General features: G+C 34.8%; 1 protein-coding gene and 1 long non-coding RNA gene across 6 annotated transcripts in view; one reads left to right on the top strand and one right to left on the bottom strand.

The window, feature by feature from the left end:
* Nucleotides 1-18,898, top strand: part of LOC143344630 (uncharacterized) — a 93,619-nt gene that overhangs the window by 68,851 nt on the left and 5,870 nt on the right. Inside the window, exon 1 of one of the 5 annotated variants that reach the window (XM_076770868.1) lies at nt 3,202-3,741. The exons of the other annotated variants lie outside the window; for them this stretch is intronic. The gene's annotated coding sequence lies outside the window, so the exon portion shown is untranslated. Of the gene's footprint in view, nt 1-3,201; nt 3,742-18,898 lie in introns of those variants that run through there. 5 annotated transcript variants of the gene reach the window in all.
* Nucleotides 931-3,202, bottom strand: LOC143344659 (uncharacterized). The gene is made up of 4 exons (XR_013080120.1): nt 2,930-3,202; nt 2,607-2,796; nt 2,323-2,547; nt 931-2,184 (listed from the first exon to the last, which is right to left on the bottom strand). It is a non-coding gene; the product is annotated as an uncharacterized LOC143344659 (long non-coding RNA).

The following is an 18,898-nucleotide window of genomic DNA, read 5'->3' on the forward strand; positions in this document are numbered from 1 at the left end:
ATTGTTCTGGAAAAATTATTTTCGGTTGCAGGGGTCGATTACTATCATTTTTGGTCAATAGACATACCCTCGAAATCCTAACCATTTTCGAGAAAAAAATTCCTTACCAAAAATATAATTTCAGACCAGAAATATTACATCAAAATTTCATGCGTATCTTTAAAACGTCATAACTTTTCAACGGATTGAAGGATTTTAATGTTTCATAAGGCAAATAACACGTATTTTAGTGAAGACTATGTAGAAATTCTAACAATATTGAAAAAGTTATTCCTTGACACCGTAAAGAAACAAAAACTCCCTAAAAGTGGTCTAATTTTCAAACGGCCATAACTCATACAATAGTAAAGGTATCTCATTTAAATTTTTTCCTGAAGCAGAGGTCATGGGTATCTACAAAAAAGTATTAAACCACTTTTCTGTAGAATGTCAACCAAATTTATTAAAAATGAAAAACAAATTTTTAAGAAAAATCGCCGGTGCCTAAATCGGCGAAAAAAAAAATTTCAATTGGTTCTAGAAAAATTATTTTCGGTTGCGGGCGTCAATTACAATAATTTTTGGTGAATACTCATACCTCCGGAATCCTACCCACTTTCGAGAAAAAAAGTTGGGGACGGTGTGAAATTTTTCGACAAAATTAAAAAATTTCAAATCATTTTGGAAAAATTATTTTCGGTTGCGGGGATCAATTACAATCATTTTTGGTGAATAGGCATACCCCCGAAATTTTGCGCAATTTTTGAGAAAAAAATTCAATACGGGCGGAACTTTAAACGTTAATAACTTTTTAACGCAGCCTCCTTTAACAAATTGGTATTCTTGATTTTCATCTTATTTTGGCCTCTAGAATCCCCTATTAAAATTTTTCCCAAGGTTGGCCGAACACCCTGTATATTAACTACGTTTTATTACTTATTACATTGCATAAAAGAAATATATTAATTATAGATAGATTGTTTTTATAAAGATGTATAATACTTTCTGAGGTGTTAGAATATCTGAAGATTCCATTTAAGCGTTAAAATTTACCGATACCGTGTTGTAATAACGTTAGAAGATAAAACTTCCCGGAACGTACATATCTTACAAATACAAATGAACTAATTGTTCGATATTATATTTTCATCGCAGTTGTGAACGTCGTTTCCTCGGAGCAGAAGATTATTAAGGCACACAGTACGCGTTAACATTGCACGCTCTGATTACCGAATAACGTACTATTACCTATTAAATATGGAACGTCGTTGAATAGAAACGCTATATTTTATTGTAAAGAAAAAGTTAATAATACCCTGACTATATTTTATTATGAAATAAGTTAATAATAGATCCATTGAAGCTTCCTGCATATGTACATAAGTTCTCGAATCAGTGACCGTTAATCACAGGTGTGCAAAGTCCACGCACCAATTGATCCTTTTCATTAAATTTGTTTATTATAAAATATAGATATAAATGGGTTACAAAATTAAAAATTAAAGATATATTTATTAATAAAATATAGAAGCTTGCGGTACTGTTACTTGTATTACGTGATACGCGAGTGTCTCGATATTATCAAATACTTGTAGGTGCCAATGTCCACTTTATAGGACACGTGATAACTTAACAAATACAAAACGTATACTAGAACAGTGTTTACCAACTTCCTTTATGATTTTTTTATTACATCAGTGGCGAAGATTACGAATAGAGCAAGCTATCTATATCAAGATCGGTGTTATCAGTAGTTTCTAGTAATTATGGCGCGGTGTATTGCAGTACGAGGAAACGTAGAAAATGTAAAAAGTATTCGTCGTCCCGTATCGCTGGTTTCCGATTGACAATTAAGGCATGCGCGAATTAAAGGTGTATCTCGATGGTGGCTTCCGCAAAAACCGGGTACGCGTGTGTAAGAAGGTCTCGACGAAGTCGTTACGAAGCAATTGCACAACTACCGCGAACCAGGCGCCGACCGGTAGAATCTCGTTTTCTAGGACAATCGCCGTTCTCGCATAGCTGAGAACGATCTCGTTGAGACAAGATCAAGAACGACTGTCCGTGTCGATAACATTCCAACGATGCTGATATCTAGTGTCGTTGTGGAAACGGAGAACCATTGGCAGAAACGGTACCGTCTGTACACGCGATGTCTGATCGCAATCTCGTCGAACAGTACGATTCTTTTCACAACGTTAGCATCTAAAAATAAACAAAATAACAGATAACTGATAACATCCATGTATTCATATAAATTTTTATCTTTTCGTTGTGAAATATTTTATAAAAATCTTCTCGCTATTTTAGTATCGTTAAAATAGATTATTTCATTTTAACTACCTTCTCTGTTCTTCCAACTATAATAACGCTAACTATTTTCGAAAGTGGTTTCTTTAATTTATAACCCTATTGCAAAATCAGCCGTAGTAGTCGAAGAATTTTAAGCACGCTCGATCATTCAATCCTGGCACGCCGTGATACGGAAGACTGCACGTGTCAGCTGTTCGCCACTTTGACTCGTAAAGACGTGGGTGGAGACACGCGCAGGTTAGTTTCACGGTTTACCTGAAAAAGGACATGTTTTGTCCGCGTTTACATTACGTACGGTCTATCGGTGGCCCTACCTGGTCGCGAATAAGTCGCACACAGAAGAAGAGCACGCAACATTCGTGCACGTGTGCACGCGGAACAGGACTCTTTCTCTCTCTACCTGCTTTTCTTACTTTCTTCCTTCCCCCCCCCCCTCTCTCTGACTCCGTGATTCAGGGCTGCATTTAGAAATCGCGGCGCTCCGGGCTCCTCGTCAATTATTCACTAGATAAAAGTGAAACGAATTATTTGCAATTCGTCGCAATAATATCCATGATGTATGTATGTACATTTATTCCAAACCACTAAGTAATTTCCATTATTATTATTATTATTTTCTGTTACAATTTTTACCTACCTTTTATATAATTCTCGCTATATTTTTCAAAATATTAACTGTATACTCGTCGTAACGTTGTTGCAGATTGTACTTCGCGCGACTCATCTTGAAAATTTTTAATTCTTCGAGTGTGCTCTGATGGAAGATATTAATATACACTGCCAAGTCAATATTTGAACATCTTCGATAGCTGATAAAATGAGAAAATAACGTTGTTAATATTACTACCATTATTGCTTATTAATTTTATTTACACCGTGGGCAAATTGTTTTCCAAATCCGAGTCTGCTACAACCCTCTCCCTACCATTCTTTACTCCCTCTTGGGCCTAACTGTCCACTCGCTGACTGACCAGTTCGTAACCAAAGTTCGTCTCGCCTACGTTCGACTTCCGTTACGCGCTCCGTAGTTCTCCTTGCGCAACAATAACGAACGCACGTCGCGGTCGAAAGTTAATTGTAGCGTGAAAATGAATCAGAAGTGTTCACGCGGCTCGGAAAAATAATCGAAGTTGTTTTGGAAATTCGAAGTGCAATATGTCAGGTACGCGAAAACGTTCGGTCATTCGCGCTGGTCTTCGGAAAGCTTCGGTGACCTTCGGCAGGTCTCGGTTATTCTCGACGACGCTCGTAACCGGCATCCTCGAGGAGGCGACGCACGACAGATGCCTCGAGGACCAGTGACAGAATGTTACGTCGAAATCAGATAAAATTCAGTTGACTCGTGTGTGATTGTGCGGTGAAATTCGAAGATATATCATGCCGGTCACGCGTTTGGATTTTCTGGAGTGGATCGGATAAGTGTACTCCGCTCGGAGAACGAAAATTAAGGTAACGATACGAAATAATATAATAAGAACACGTAATTAATTTTTTAATGCTAGAGCTACCGTAGACAGTAGAAGTTTCTTTGGGTGATGTGTGACTTCTCCTTGGCTTTTACATCCTGAGCGCTTTAGTTTGGTAGAAAATGCGATCGAAAAGATAATATAAGATAAAGTTGCGCTAAAGGCATGCATAAAAAAAGAAAATTGAATTACGCGCTCTTGCAAACGATGATGTGCGAATGTATTTAATTGATATACTAATCGAGAGGTTACCGTACTGTATACTATTCTAATAAATATATAATAAGCTTTTTAATAAATATACGTATGAAAAAAATGTATATGTAACACGTGGCGTGGGTGCTGTACAAATTTTAACACGATCTGTTACGGTCGTTCGAAATGTTTTCACCGAAGTTCTGATTACAACCATTGTAAGATCGCCCATTGTTTATTTCAAACAGTAGCACACTAAATGGAGCAACGATTAATAGTTTCTAATTACACGATATCAATTTTGCGGCTGTGCCACGATTAACTTGAACTTCAAATTACCGTTACGTATGCGTATAAGTAATAAAGTTTATTAACACGAGCTATTTCTTATCGGTAAACAGAACAAGACGTAGCACAGTAATTATTACATCGTTTGTAATAAGGTAACCTGACGCAATCGATGAAGACTGTACGACAATGACACAATTCTACACTCGCGATCGCAAGAAATACGTGTACGAACTTGGAAATTTGACGATGCTCAATTTTTTCCATTCCCATAGAAAAATATATATCGCTTTAATAACCATTCCAATGTTTCTCAGATCTCATGTTCTCGCAGCCTCCTTGCATAAAGGAAAACTTTCGGTGAACCACCAAGAGCAAAATCAAATTAAAATAATGTATTTTAAGAATTTTTATTTGTTTCACACGTTTAATTTCTTCCTGTATTTAAGCTCAGTAAAGTTAACTAAAAAGTTACTTGTTGTAGGAGTGTTAAAAATTATGCCGTATTTCTTTGTTTCTTGGACCCCCAAGGGTCCACAGGCCACAGTTTGAGAATCACTGAGCCGTTCAATGCCTTTGGACTAATTTAACGTTTATATCACAGGACTTTAAAGAAACCGTCTCGTTCTACTTGCCGATTTCGATACGCGTACGTAAGGGGTCAGGAGAAATGTGGTTACGTACAGTTATTGCGCGTTTCATGCGATAATTATGGACCTCTATTTGCCATAATGACGGAGAAAGTGTGTTTCTGAGTTATATTGGCGAAGAGAATGCGACGTTGACGTCACTTGCGAACAAGCTTGCGCGATTTTACGCGGATGTTGAAAATCCGTCGCTCGAATCGGACGAGAGAAAAAATAACCGTTGGTAGGGGGAGGGCCAGACAGGGGCGAGTCTATCATAAAATTAATGAAGCTTCAGCTACGGGTCCCCACGCAGAAAGGATCCCCGATATCTCAGTCATTGATTTTTTAATTTAACTATTATTCAGAAGCATAGAAACGTGGTTCGTATAAATAATTTCCTAATTTTATTTAAAAGCTTAATATTAATCTTTCATAAAATATTTCTAGATCTAGATCCGCCACTGCAACCAAAGATGAACAAAATGTTAATGAAATATTAAGTAACCAATGGAACCAATGTGTAGCAATTTATGTGTGACATTTAATCGATGGGACAGTTAAATATTTATCTGTTCGTTGTGAAGTATTTCATTCTATAATTCAAATTCTAATTTTTATTTAATCAGTAATGTATAGGCAGTTGTTTATATTTTATTCGACATTCTTGTCTAGATAAGAATTTTGTTCGTTTCAGGGGAAACGAAGTGGTGTTAATGTTGATTCTCTTAACCTCTGCATCGGCTTTCGTAAAGAATTTGACGAACGCATGAAAACGTGAAGCGGGTAAATAACTGTACCGACGCGAGGTGTCTCGCTGCGCGCGGTGACGAGTCGATTCGTTTGACCTCCAATCGTGCACCTCGATGGACCAAAAAACCGTCGGTCAACAACGGAGAAAGTCGCAGCACACTTTTTCGTCACCTCCGTGAGCCACTTTATAACCTGAACTCGGTACGGATGTGGGTGTCGGATCCTCGAATACATACGCACGACTTTTCAAACCTTTGACATCGTAGAACGATCGTGTAGAAAAACAAAATAAAACTAATAAATCTTGCAAAAATCAATTTGAAGAGTACTCAAGTGGAATGAAAGTGTGGAAATAATTCATCGTGTTATTAATTATGTCCTCGTTTAATTTATCGTAGAACATCTTTAAAAACAATTAGTTACATTCTCATAAAACGATTTGTTTCTGCTTCTTCCAGAGGCGTGTAATTTGTCTGCGCTGACAGCTTGAGAAACTTTTGTTCTAATAACTTGGTAACCTTGTAATCGACTCTATGTGGGAGCTCCTTAAGAGTTACCTCTAGAATTCCATTATTAATGATCATGTTGGCAGGCTTTTTTCTGATACGTCCTTTTTTTCTGTGCATGAACCAACTCGTTTTTTCTTTATGGTATTTATAAATATTGTTATTTAACAAAATGTTTACAATATCAGAATTACGTTAGAATTTATAAATTTTAGCATATTTTATTAAATTGATTGGTCTAGAATACCATTATTAATGATCATGTTGGCAGGCTTTTTTTTGACACGTTTCTTTTTCTGTGCATGAACATTTTTTCTTTATAATATTTATAAATATTGTTATTTAACAAAATGTTTACAATATCAGAATTACGTTAGAATTTATAAATTTTAGCATATTTTATTAAATTGATTGGTCTAGAATACCATTATTAATGATCATGTTGGCAGACTTTTTTCTGATACGTTTTTTTTTTGTGCATGAACATTTTTTCTTTATGATATTTATAAATATTGTTATTTAACAAAATGTTTACAATATCAGAATTACGTTAGAATTTATAAATTTTAGCATATTTTATTAAATTGATTGGTCTAGAATACCATTATTAATGATCATGTTGGCAGACTTTTTTCTGATGCGTCCTTTTTTCCTGTACATGAACATTTTTTCTTTATGGTATTTATAAATATTGTTATTTAACAAAATGTTTACAATATCAGAATTACGTTAGAATTTATAAATTGTAGCATATTTTATTAAATTGATTGGTATAAACAATCATATATTCTTAATAATCAAGTATTATCATTCGTTGTTATTTCGTGTTAACCAAAGGCACATTTAATATAATTTAAATAACGTAATTATGTAATTAAATTGAAGTTGAATGTCATTTACCTAGATTTCTAATTAATTCTAAATAGCATGCTATGATTGATTGCGCGAAGCTCTAATGCTTGCTCATTTACAACCTCTGGCATTCAGGGCACGGACACGAGTCATCTGCACTTTCTAGACATTACACAAATACAATATTCCCGCGATCTTGGGGGATTCCTCGTGACGTCATGCAATATGAATTCGTCGAGTTCGGAAAAGTTCAGGTTTAAAGTAGCCACGAGACGGTTCGTGTCACGAGTACCGGAACCGGAAACGCGATCTTGAATCGTTAAGCCGTAATTGGATGCAATATTACGACTCTAAAGTTGCAGAACGATACGAATAAAATAAAACATAAACTTTCCAGTCTTTGTTACGAGCTTTAAAAACAAACGTGAAAGGGGGATCAAATGGCATAAATCCACATATAAATCTGCTTTAAACGAACAAGGAACGTGGAGAATCGACAACTGGAAAAATGTTGGCGACGTCCGTTCTGCGCCCGGAGCTCGAAAACATGGAATCAGTCTTGCGTAAGAAAAAAAAAAGAAAAAACGCAAACAACACGTGATACGTCTGTTGAAAATTACAGCGTGTTAGGAGGATTCAAGAAAAACGAACTATCATTAGAGGGAGGTTTGATTTATCGTGGCGCATCCGATAGATTAAAGGGTATATTAATTGCGGCAGAAGTTTGCGTAGACACTGTTCAGAGAAATATTGCTGCGGCAGAAGAGATACAGTGAGCGTCAATATAAAGCTAAAACTTGAAATTTTCAACTTTTCTTTGAAATAATTTAAAAGGCATAAAAGAAAACAAGAAAAAGCTGTATGATACTGAAAGCTTAATTTGTCTTCTATAAAAAACATACAGGGTGTTCGGCCAACCCTGGGAAAAACTTTAATGGCAGGTTCTAGAGGCCAAAATAATACGAAAATCAAGAATACTAATTTGTTAATGGAGGCTTCGTTAAAAAGTTATTAACGTCTAAAGTGCCACCCGTACTGAATTTTTTTCTCGAAAGTAAGTAGGATTTCGGGGGTATGTCTGTTCACCAAAAATGATTGTAACTGACCCCCGCAACGGAAAATAATTTTTCCAGAACGAATTGAAATTTTTTAATTTTGTCGAAAAATTTCACACCGTCTCCAACTTTTTTTCTAGAAAGTGGGTAGGATTTCGACGTTAGGTCTATTCACCAAAAATTATTGTAATTGACCCCCGCAACCGAAAATAATTTTTCTAGAACGATTTGAAATTTTTTTTTCGCCGAAAAATTTAGGCACCGGCGATTTTTCTTAAAAATTTGTTTTTCATTTTTAATAAATTTGGTTGACGCTCTACAGAAAAGTGGCCTAATACTTTTTTGTAGATACCCATGACCTCTGCTTCAGGAAAAAATTTTAATGAGATACCTTTACTATTATATGAGTTATGGCTGTTTGAAAATTAGACCGCTTTTAGGGAGTTTTTGTCTCTTTACGGTGTCAAGGAACATCTTCTTCAATATTGTTACAATTTCTACATATTCTTCACTAAAATACACGTTATTTGCCTTGTGAAACATTAAAATCCTTCAATCCGTTGAAAAGTCATGACGTTTTAAAGATACGCACGAAATTTTGGAGTAATATTTCTGGCCTGAAATTATATTTTTGGTAAGGAATTTTTTTTCTCGAAAATGGTTAGAATTTTGAGGGTATGTCTATTGACCAAAAATGATTGTAATCGACCCCTGCAGCCGAAAATAATTTTTCCAGAACAATTAGAAATTTTTTAATTTTGTCGAAAAATTTCACACATTCTTGAATTTTTTTTCTCGAAAGTAGATAGGATTTCGAGGGTATATCTAATAAACAAAAATGACTGTAATTAACACCCGCAACCGAAAATAATTTTTCCAGAACGAAATAAAATATTTTTTTATTCGCCGAAAAAAGGCACCTCCTTATACATAGATTTTTTTTTAAAATTCGTTTTTGATTTTTAGTAATTTTGTTTGACGCACTACAGAAAAGTTGTCTAATACTTTTTTGTAAGTACCTATGGGCTCTACTTTAAAAAAATGTTTCATTTAAATATATTCACTATTGCTATAATATTGGAGTTATGGCTATTTGAAAATTGGACCATTTTTATGTGGTTTTTCTCATTTTACGTTGTGACGGAACAACTTTTTCTATATTGTTAAAATTTCTACATATTCTCCACTAAAATACGCGTTGTTTGCATTTTGAAAAATTAAAATCCTACAATCCGTTCAAGAGTTATGACATTTTAAAGATTTACACGAAATTTTAGGGAAGCATTTTTGGCCTCACATTAGATTTTCAGTAAAAATTTTTTTTCTCAAAAGTGCGTAGGACATCGAGATATGTTTATTCACAAAAAATGCTTGTACTTGACTCCTGTAACTAAATATAATTTTTTTGGTATGATTTGAAATTTTTTAATTTCGTCTAAAAATTTCAGTACTTACTCGAATTTTTTCTCGAAAGTGGGTAGGATTTCAGGGGTATGTGTATTCACCAGAAATGATTGTAATCGACTCCTTCAACTAAAAATAATATTTCCAGGCCAATTTGAAATGTTTTAATTTAATTTTTTAATAACTTTGTAACGAAGCCTCAGTGAAGAAATTGATATTCTTGATTTTCGTCTTATTTTGGCCTCTAGAATCTCCCATTAAAAATTTTCCTAAAGGTGGCCGAACACCTTGTATACGAGGGTCGTTCAAGAGTTTTTCTTATTTTTCAGGGTCAAGAATCAACTTTTCCAATATTTTTGCGATTTCTACATATTCTCCGCCAAAATACGCGTTGTTTGTCCTTTTAAACATTGAAATCGTCCAATCTGTTCAGGAGTTTTGACATTTTAGTGATTCCGGGGAAGCATTTCTGGCCTCACATTAGATTTTCGGTAAAGAATATTTTTTCTCGATTGTGCGTAGGATTTCGGGATATGCCTATTTACCAAAAATGCTTGTAATTGACCCTTGTAACTAAATATAATTTTTTTAGTATGATGTGAAATTTTTTTAATTTCGTCTAAAAATTTCAGTATCTACTTGAATTTTTTTCTCGAAAGTGAGTAAGTTTTCAGGGATATGTGTATTCATCAAAAATGATTCTAATTAAGCACCACAACCAAAAATTATTTTTTCAGAACAATTTGAAATTTTTTAATTTAATTTTTTAATAACTTTTTAATGAAGCCTCAGTCAAGAAATTGATATTCTTGATTTTTGTCTTATTTTGGCCTCTCGAATCTCTCATTAAAATTTTTCCCAGGGGTGTCCGAACACACTGTATATTTTTTTTAGTAATAATTTAACAATAAGCAAACATATAATGCAAAGAACAAAAAAAGTCCCTTTTCCTTGAGTCAGTATAAAGTTAACACCCCTGCTTTTATGTACATAGTTATAACTATTGCAACAATTTCTGGTTATGTTGGCATCACTGTTCAGTAATATGATCTTGGGAAATCTCCGTGTTTTGTTTCCATGGCAAAACAACAGGAGATACTATTTGTGTAATCTCGACATTGGTAAACAAACAACTGTTGAAGATCGTCAAATAATAATCGAAATGCATATAAGTAGACAGTCCTTAACCCCTTAACGTTCATGTTCATAACGAGTCTGACTGCTTTGAAAAATGATATTTATTTAATCCAACGGTTTAAGGGATGATTATATTTGTTTTCCTTCAAATTATACGTTAGATACAACATTATAATTAACAAAAATTGCATTTTTAGAAACAAAGAAAGAAAACTGATCATTGTTGGTTAACCCGAAAAATATGAGCGTTAAGGGGTTAAGAGAAATTGCTAAAGTTGTGCAAAGAAGCCATGTGGCTGTGAAAAATGTCATTGACAAATATAATAATCGCAGATTATTAAGTAATATTGATCATAAACGGCGATCAAGAAAACTCAATGAGAGTGATATGAGGCAAATTTGCAGAAAAGTAAAAGAAAATCCTTTTTCGGGTGCTGTCAAAATAGCGGAAGAATTGAGTAATCTAAAGAAAGAAACGGTTAGTGCAAGTACAATCCATAGAACACTGAATACAGCAGGGTTATGTGGAAGAGTTCCGAGGAAGAAGTCAATGATTTCTGAGGTGAATCGAAAGAAACGGTTACAGTATGCTAAAGACCACCTCAAATATCATGAATCTTTCTGAAATGATGTTCTCTTCGCCGATGAGAGCAAATTCGAAATCTATCAAGACAGAAAACCGCCAAAATATATGGAGAAATAAAAATACTGCTTTGAAGGAACAGAACTTGGTCCATACAGTCAAGCATGGAGGGGGATCTGTGATACTCTGGGTGTATGCCTGCTTCCAGGGTTGGAAATCTCGTATTCATTGAAGAGACAATGAAAACGGAGGATTATGTTGAAATATTGCGGAGAAATTTGGAGCCTTCCGTTACGAAATTGAATTTATCAAGAACATGGACATTTCGAAGTGACAACGATCCGAAGCATACATCACGCATGGCAAAGGAGTGGCTCCTTTACAGAACACCAAAACAATTAAAACATACTTTGCAATTCCCAGACCTTAATCCTATAGATTTTCTATGGGATTATCTGGATCGAAAAATACGAAAAAGAAAGATAACGTCGAAAGAAACTCTCAAGAAAGTCATTTTAGAAGAATGAAATCAAATTCCAGCAAATTATACATCTTCGTTGGCCAAATCTATGAGAAATAGATTGACCGAAGTTGTAAAAAATAACGGATGTTTAACAAAATATTAATTTCACAAAAAAAAGGAAAAATTGTTATTGATACCTATAGATGTTAACTTTATATTGACTCAAGAAAAAGGGACTTTTTTTGTTCTTTGCATTATATGTTTGCTTATTGTTAAATTATTACTAAATAAATATGTTTTTTATTGAAGACAAATTGAGCTTTCAATATCATACACTTTTTTCCTGTTTTCTTTTATACCTTTTAAATTATCTCAAAGAGAAGTTGAAAATTTCAAGCGTTAACTTTATATTGACGCTCACTGTACGTAGCGACGCGATGTCGATGTCGAAAATCGAAGGATTTTAAGTTGTGGGTTTACTTTCCCTGGCGGCGAGGAATACACACCCGAGGAAACGTCTGGACTTTAGAGGAAGATCCGTTCATCGCAGCAGCCGTTGCCGTGTAATTAACAACGCTTATACAGCAGCGAAAATTTGCGACTTCCTGCGATCTGCCACTTCCATAAATTTACTGGAACCCCGCCTTATCGCGCTACTGGCAACGATGTTCTTGCAACGACTGTTCTATTCGAACGAAAACGACATCGCCTCGCCATTCTGTTATTACGTTCGACTTGCCTCTCTTATCTTCGAGTGCTACTTTTAAATTGAACAGGCAATTACTTTCGAATAAACGCTCCCCTTTATCAGCAGAGCATCGAAATCTTTACGCCGGGATACGTCCTACAAACTCTGCAACGATATACGGCACTGGTTCTCTTCTTACGATTACAAAAGACTGAGTTCTCGGAACAGACGTAACTCGATCGGGGACGTTGGAAGAGGATACGGAACGAATCGGCCCACAACTTTGTTTTTATATACCGAACCGACTTTAAAAATATTTGGTGTCGAGAGGAATCGTCTTTTGAAACGTTACGATTTCATTTGCACGCGTAAACTTTAATTTCTTGATCTTAATCGACTGTTATAAAATAAATAAAATAGCGACAGAATGCACGAGAGCGTTAACACAATGTTCGTAAAACGTCAGGAAGTGGGCTCGAATCCTCGTCGTAAATATACCCGGCACAGTTCCGTTACCTCGAAGTGTTTCCTTAATTGAAAAGACGCGTTTCTCCTTCTCGACGCGATCAGCATCTTGCGATTTAATTGCACGGCCCAGACTCGTCGATACGATTCCACCGCGAGAAACGTGGACAAATTATTTTCACCGTCGCCGGAAATGCCCGTTACGTTTCATCGACGGATCGGTTTTCCTCGACAAACTACGAGCAAAGTAATCACCACGAAACGATTACGCATAAATTGCTCTTTGGTTACGCGTCGTTTCTTCGTAGATATGGCTAAGTACCACTATGTACGCACGGTGTTCCTGAAATCACCGTTGCAAAATTTACCGGCGTATTCTGCACCAAAATGATGTATTCGCAAGTTTAGTATAGTATTTATTCAAATTTTGCGATCAATCAACGAGGGAGTACTACAAAGGTCGTTCAATAAGTCCATAGAAAAAGATAGAAAAACAAATTATTTTACATAGATTTTCTTTTATTTTTCAACATAATTTCCTTTTAGCTCTATGCACTTTTCCAAGCGTTTCTCCAACTATTTTAAGTCATCTAAAAAGTAAGATTTCGGAAGGTCCTCAAAATAAGCATCTGTTTGGGCGGTGACCTCCTCGTCGACGTGCACCGTTGTCCACCGAACCATTTTTTTAAGTTTGGAAATAAAAAAAAGTCACTGGCAGCCAAATCCGGTGAATACGATGGATGTTGTAATAATTCGAACTTTAATTCCATGATTTTGGCCATCGAAACTGTACAGGTGTGCATCCGTGCATTGTCTTTATGCAAGAGGAAGTTCCTTGCTTCAATCGACAATAAAAATGAAACTATGCGGTAGATATAAGTGAAACTTTGAGAGTTGTCTAGTGAGTCATGATGCCTACTAAAAACAAACCATTTTCGATGCTACGAGCGACAGGTCTTGGATTTTCTAAGGACTTATTGAACACGACCCTTGTATACAAGGTGTTCGGTCACCCCTGGGAACAATTTTAATGGGTGATTCTAGAGGCCAAAATAAGACGAAAATCAAAGTATCAATTTCTTGACTGAGGCTTCGTTAAAAAGTTATTAAAAAATTAAAAAAAAAAAATTTCAAATCGTTCTGAAAAAATAATTTTTGATTGCGGTGCTTAATTAGAATCATTTTTGGTGAATACATATACCCCTGAAATCTTACTCACTTTCGAGAAAATAATTCAAGTAGATACTGAAATTTTTAGACGAAATTAAAAAAATTTCAAATTATACTAAAAAAATTATATTTAGTTTCAGGGGTCAATTACAAGCATTTTTGGTGAATAGACATATCCCGAAATCCTACGCATAATCGAGAAAAAATATTCTTTACCGTAAATCTAATGTGAGGCCAGAAATGCTTCCCTGGAATCTTTAAAATGTTAAAACTCCTGAACGGATTGGACGATTTTAATGTTTAAAAGGGCAAACAACGCGTATTTTGGCAGAGAATATGTAGAAATCGCAAAAATATTGGAAAAGTTGATTCTTGACCCTGCAAAATGAGAAAAACTCTTGAATGACCCTCGTATACAAGATGTTCGGCCACCCTTAGGAAAATTTCTAATAGGAGATTCTAGAGGCCAAAATAAGACGAAAATCAAGAATATCAATTTCTTCACTGAGGCTTCGTTACAAAGTTATTAAAAAATTAAATTAAAACATTTCAAATTGTCCTGGAAATATTATTTTTAGTTGCAGGAGTCGATTACAATCATTTCTGGTGAATACACATACCCCAGAAATCCTACCCACTTTCGAGAAAAAATTCGAGCAAGTACTGAAATTTTTAGACAAAATTAAACAGTTTCAAATCATACTAAAAAAATTATATTTAGTTACAGGGGCCAAGTACAAGCATTTTTTGTGAATAAACATATCCCGATGTCCTACGCACTTTTGGGAAAAAAAAATTTTTACCGAAAATCTAATGTGAGGCCAGAAATGCTTCCCTAAAATTTCGTGTAAACCTTTAAAATGTCATAACTCTTGAACGGATTGTAGGATTTTAATTTTTCAAAATGAAAACAACGCGTATTTTAGTGGAGAATATGTAGAAATTCTAACAATATTGAAAAAGTTGTTCCTTCACACAGTAAAGTGAGAAAAACCACGTAAAAATGTTCCAATTTTCAAACGAACATAACTCTTACAATAGTAAAGATATCTCATTGAAATTATTTCCTGAAGCAAAGCCCATGGATACCTACAAAAAAGTATTAGACAACTTTTTTGTAAAGCATCAAACAAATTTATTAAAAATTAAAAATGAATTTTTAAGAAAAATCAACAAGTGTGTGCTTAAATTTTTCGACCAAATTAAAAAATTTCAAATCGTCCTGGAAAAAAAAAGATTTTCAGTTGCAAGGGTCAATTACAAGCACTTTTGGTCATTAGACATTGACTCGAAATTCTACCCACTTTTGAGAAAAAAAATTCTAGAAAGTGTGACATTTTTCGACAAAATTAAAAAATTTCAAATCGTTCTGGAAAAATTATTTTCAGTTGCGGGGGTCAATTACAATCATTTTTGGTCATTACACATACCCCCGAATTCCTACGCACTTTCAAGAAAAAAATTCTTTACCGAAAATATAATTCCTGGCCAGAAATGCTTCCCTGAAAATGTGAATCTTTAAAATGTCATAACACCTGAACGGATTGGAGGATTTTAATTTTTAGAAATGCAAACAACGCGTATTTTAGTGGAGAATATTTAGAAATTCTAACAATATTGAAAAAGTTGTTCCTTCACACCGTAAAGTGAGAAAAACCCTCTAAAATTGGTCAAATTTTTAAACGGCCATAACACCTACAAGAGTAAAGGTATCTCATTGAAATTTTTTTCTGAGGCGGAGCCCATGGGTACCTACAAAAAAGTATTAGATAACATTTCCCTATAGCGTCAACTAAATTTATTAGAAATGAAAATCAAATTTTTAAGAAAAATCGACAAGGGGATATTGAAATTTTTCGTCGGAAAAAAGAAATTTCACATCGTTCTAAAAAAATTATTTTCGGTTTCGGGGGTCAAGTACAATAATTTTTGGTCATTACACATACCCCCGAAATTCTACGCACTTTCGAGAAAAAAATTCCTTACCGAAAATATAATTAGGTGACTAACAAAAAAAAAATTTCAAATTGTTCTGGAAAAATTATTTTCGGTTACGGGGGTGAATTACAATGATTCTTGGTCATTGCAGATACCCTCGAAATCCTACCCACTTTTGAGAAAAAAAATTCTAGAAAGTGTGACATTTTTCAACAAAATTAAAAAATTTCAAATCGTTCTGGAAAAATTATTTTCAGTTGTAGGGGTCAATTACAATCATTTTTGGTCATTACACATACCCTCGAAATGCCACGCACTTTCAAGAAAAAAATTCCTTACCAAAAATCTAATTAGGTACCTTTTCGATGAAAAAGAAAAATTTCAAATCGTTCTGCAAAAATTATTTTCAGTTGCGAGGGTCAGTCACAATAATTTTTGGTGAATAGACATATCTCCGAAATCCTACCCACTTTCTAGAAAAAAATTCGAGGTGTGAAATTTTTCGACGGAAAAAAAAAATTTCAAATCGTTTTGGAAAAATTATTTTCTGTTGCGAGGGTCAATTACAATAATGTTTGGTGAATAGACTTAACGTCGAAATCCTACCCATTTTCGAGAAAAAAAGTTGGAGACGGTGTGAAATTTTTCGACAAAATTAAAAAATTTCAAATCATTCTGGGAAAATTATTTTCGGTTGCGGGAGTCAGTTACAATCATTTTTGGTGAACAGACATACCCCCGAAATCCTACTTACTTTCGAGAAAAAAATTCAGTACGGGTGGAACTTTAAACGTTAATAACTTTTTAACGAAGCCTCCATCAACAAATTGGTCATCTTGATTTTCGTCTTATTTTGGCCTGTAGAATCCTCCATTAAAATTTTTCCCAGGGGTGACCGAACACCCTGTATATACCAAAAACGAAAACTGTATAGAATTATACAATATAACAGATTCAAATTCGAGGCCGTGACATGGACTTTAAATATTATATTTGAAACACCGAGTATACCGACAACGATGCTGCTGTAATTTTTAATGGGTGTTACGAAGGGAAAGCGAACTGTTGGTGCGCAAATTAAGCTTGCGAGGGTCACGAAGACCCTTGCGCATCAGACGCCACTTTATTACCTGCAGAACATCATAAACTGGGATTCTTGGACAGCACGAACACCGTGTGTGCCCAGGCCTGACCAAGGGTCAGTTTTAACCATTAGTCGTCGCTGGTTGGTTTCCAAGAAACCCGGGATAATATTTGTAAGGCGTGCCTGTGATCGGACAAGAATCTCGTGAATGAGATTTTATTCAATTAAAAGTAGAATTATTCAGAGCTATAGAAAAATTCACGAGCCGAAACCAATAAACATACAAAACCGAGAACGTTGTAAAGAAACGAGAAATATCACTGTAAATTTTCAATACGAGAATATTATTCTATTTTACATGAAACACGAATATAGTAAAATTATTTAATAAGTCCTGTGTCGTTAATTTAAGTTGGTTTTAAATCGTATTTTACGAAGCAAAGGATTCGTAATAAGATTTCAGATGTTTTGTTTCGAACCCGAGATTGTATAATTATCGTTCGTTCGACGAGATCGTTTCGAAAGGATTAATTCGTAATAATAAATCCGACGGATTTGCACGAGTGACATTGATCCAGTTTGGCAGATTGATCGTGCACTGTCATCCATTGACGAAAAACACGTAACACAGAATGGACTTTAAGCTGAGAGTCGAATAATAAATGCCCTTCCTATTTCGACATACCCTCTCCTTTATTTTTTGTTGGCTGCACGGCTTCTGCTGCAGGTCAGGTCCTTCCGGTCTTCGTTCAGTCTACACCTGGACGAATTCCAGGGTTCCTCCGAAGTCAACCTTCAAGACTGAGCTTCCCGCGGAACAAAGCGAAGGTCTTCGCCTCTCGGCGCTCGCATTGTTCCTCCTTAGGTCGTACTATACTTACTGCGCCTGGGTGTTTGATTTTGGAAACTCTGGACCAGTGTTTCTCAAACTGTGGACCCCCGACGATCCACATTAAAATGTGAAACAAATAAAGCGTAGCAATATTTGATAATTCAATGATGTACTTGTTATTTTACAGCGTTTTTAATTGAACTAGAGTTACGTACAATTTTACAAGTATTAGAGCTCTTCCATTATAAACAATATTAAAACACATTTTATTATTCTTTCTCTCTCTCTCTCTGTAGTATGTCAATTTTTAGTATTCAAATCAGTACTTAGATTCATTTCGTCATGATAACACTTGCTAGAATAAAAATTCATTGCGATACGCTCGATCCCATCGCTACATTCATTGAATAACGTTGAACCGAGCATCCATACCACTAGCAGATGTAGTAAAAGATGGAAGATTTCCCAAGTCAATTTATTTACCCGTATAAATTAAATGCTTAAGGGGTTAGGTAACTCTAGCAGTATGGAAAACAAAGCAATTTTTTAAGCTACAATGTAGAAAAAGTAAGCAGTCAATTATCCTGAGACTTTGCACTGTATTTAGGTATAACAAATATTGAAAAAAACCCCTTGGCAATGTTTAAAAAATATTTATAATTAAGCCTACACAGCGCCATGTTCCCGAGCCACTTCATTTTTTGATGCCTAACAGGTGTGCAGGATTATGGTAAAATGATTGTTGTCTACAACAAAAACAGAAATATTCCATTAACTATGATAAAAGTCCTTAGCATTGACGATGAGACATTTCAATTTGTATAAAAATTAACAATATGGCAGATATTTGAAACCTAAAATCGAATTTTATCAAAAACCGAGTTTTTATTACTAATATTTTGCAGAATTATTAGACAATTTTTAAAAAAACGGATCGTCAATGCTTAATAAATATAATAGTAAAGATAACTGTAAATTTTCAAAGCAATTGATTAATTAGAACTGGAGTAATTCTGCACACCGTTTTGTAGAACATAGTTCCAAGGAAAATGCATTTAAAGTTTGATATACGCAGATACAGGGTGTTCGACCACCCCTGGG

Source organism: Colletes latitarsis, chromosome 8, assembly GCF_051014445.1.
Source record: "Colletes latitarsis isolate SP2378_abdomen chromosome 8, iyColLati1, whole genome shotgun sequence".
NCBI classification, from domain to species: Eukaryota; Metazoa; Arthropoda; class Insecta; order Hymenoptera; family Colletidae; genus Colletes; species Colletes latitarsis.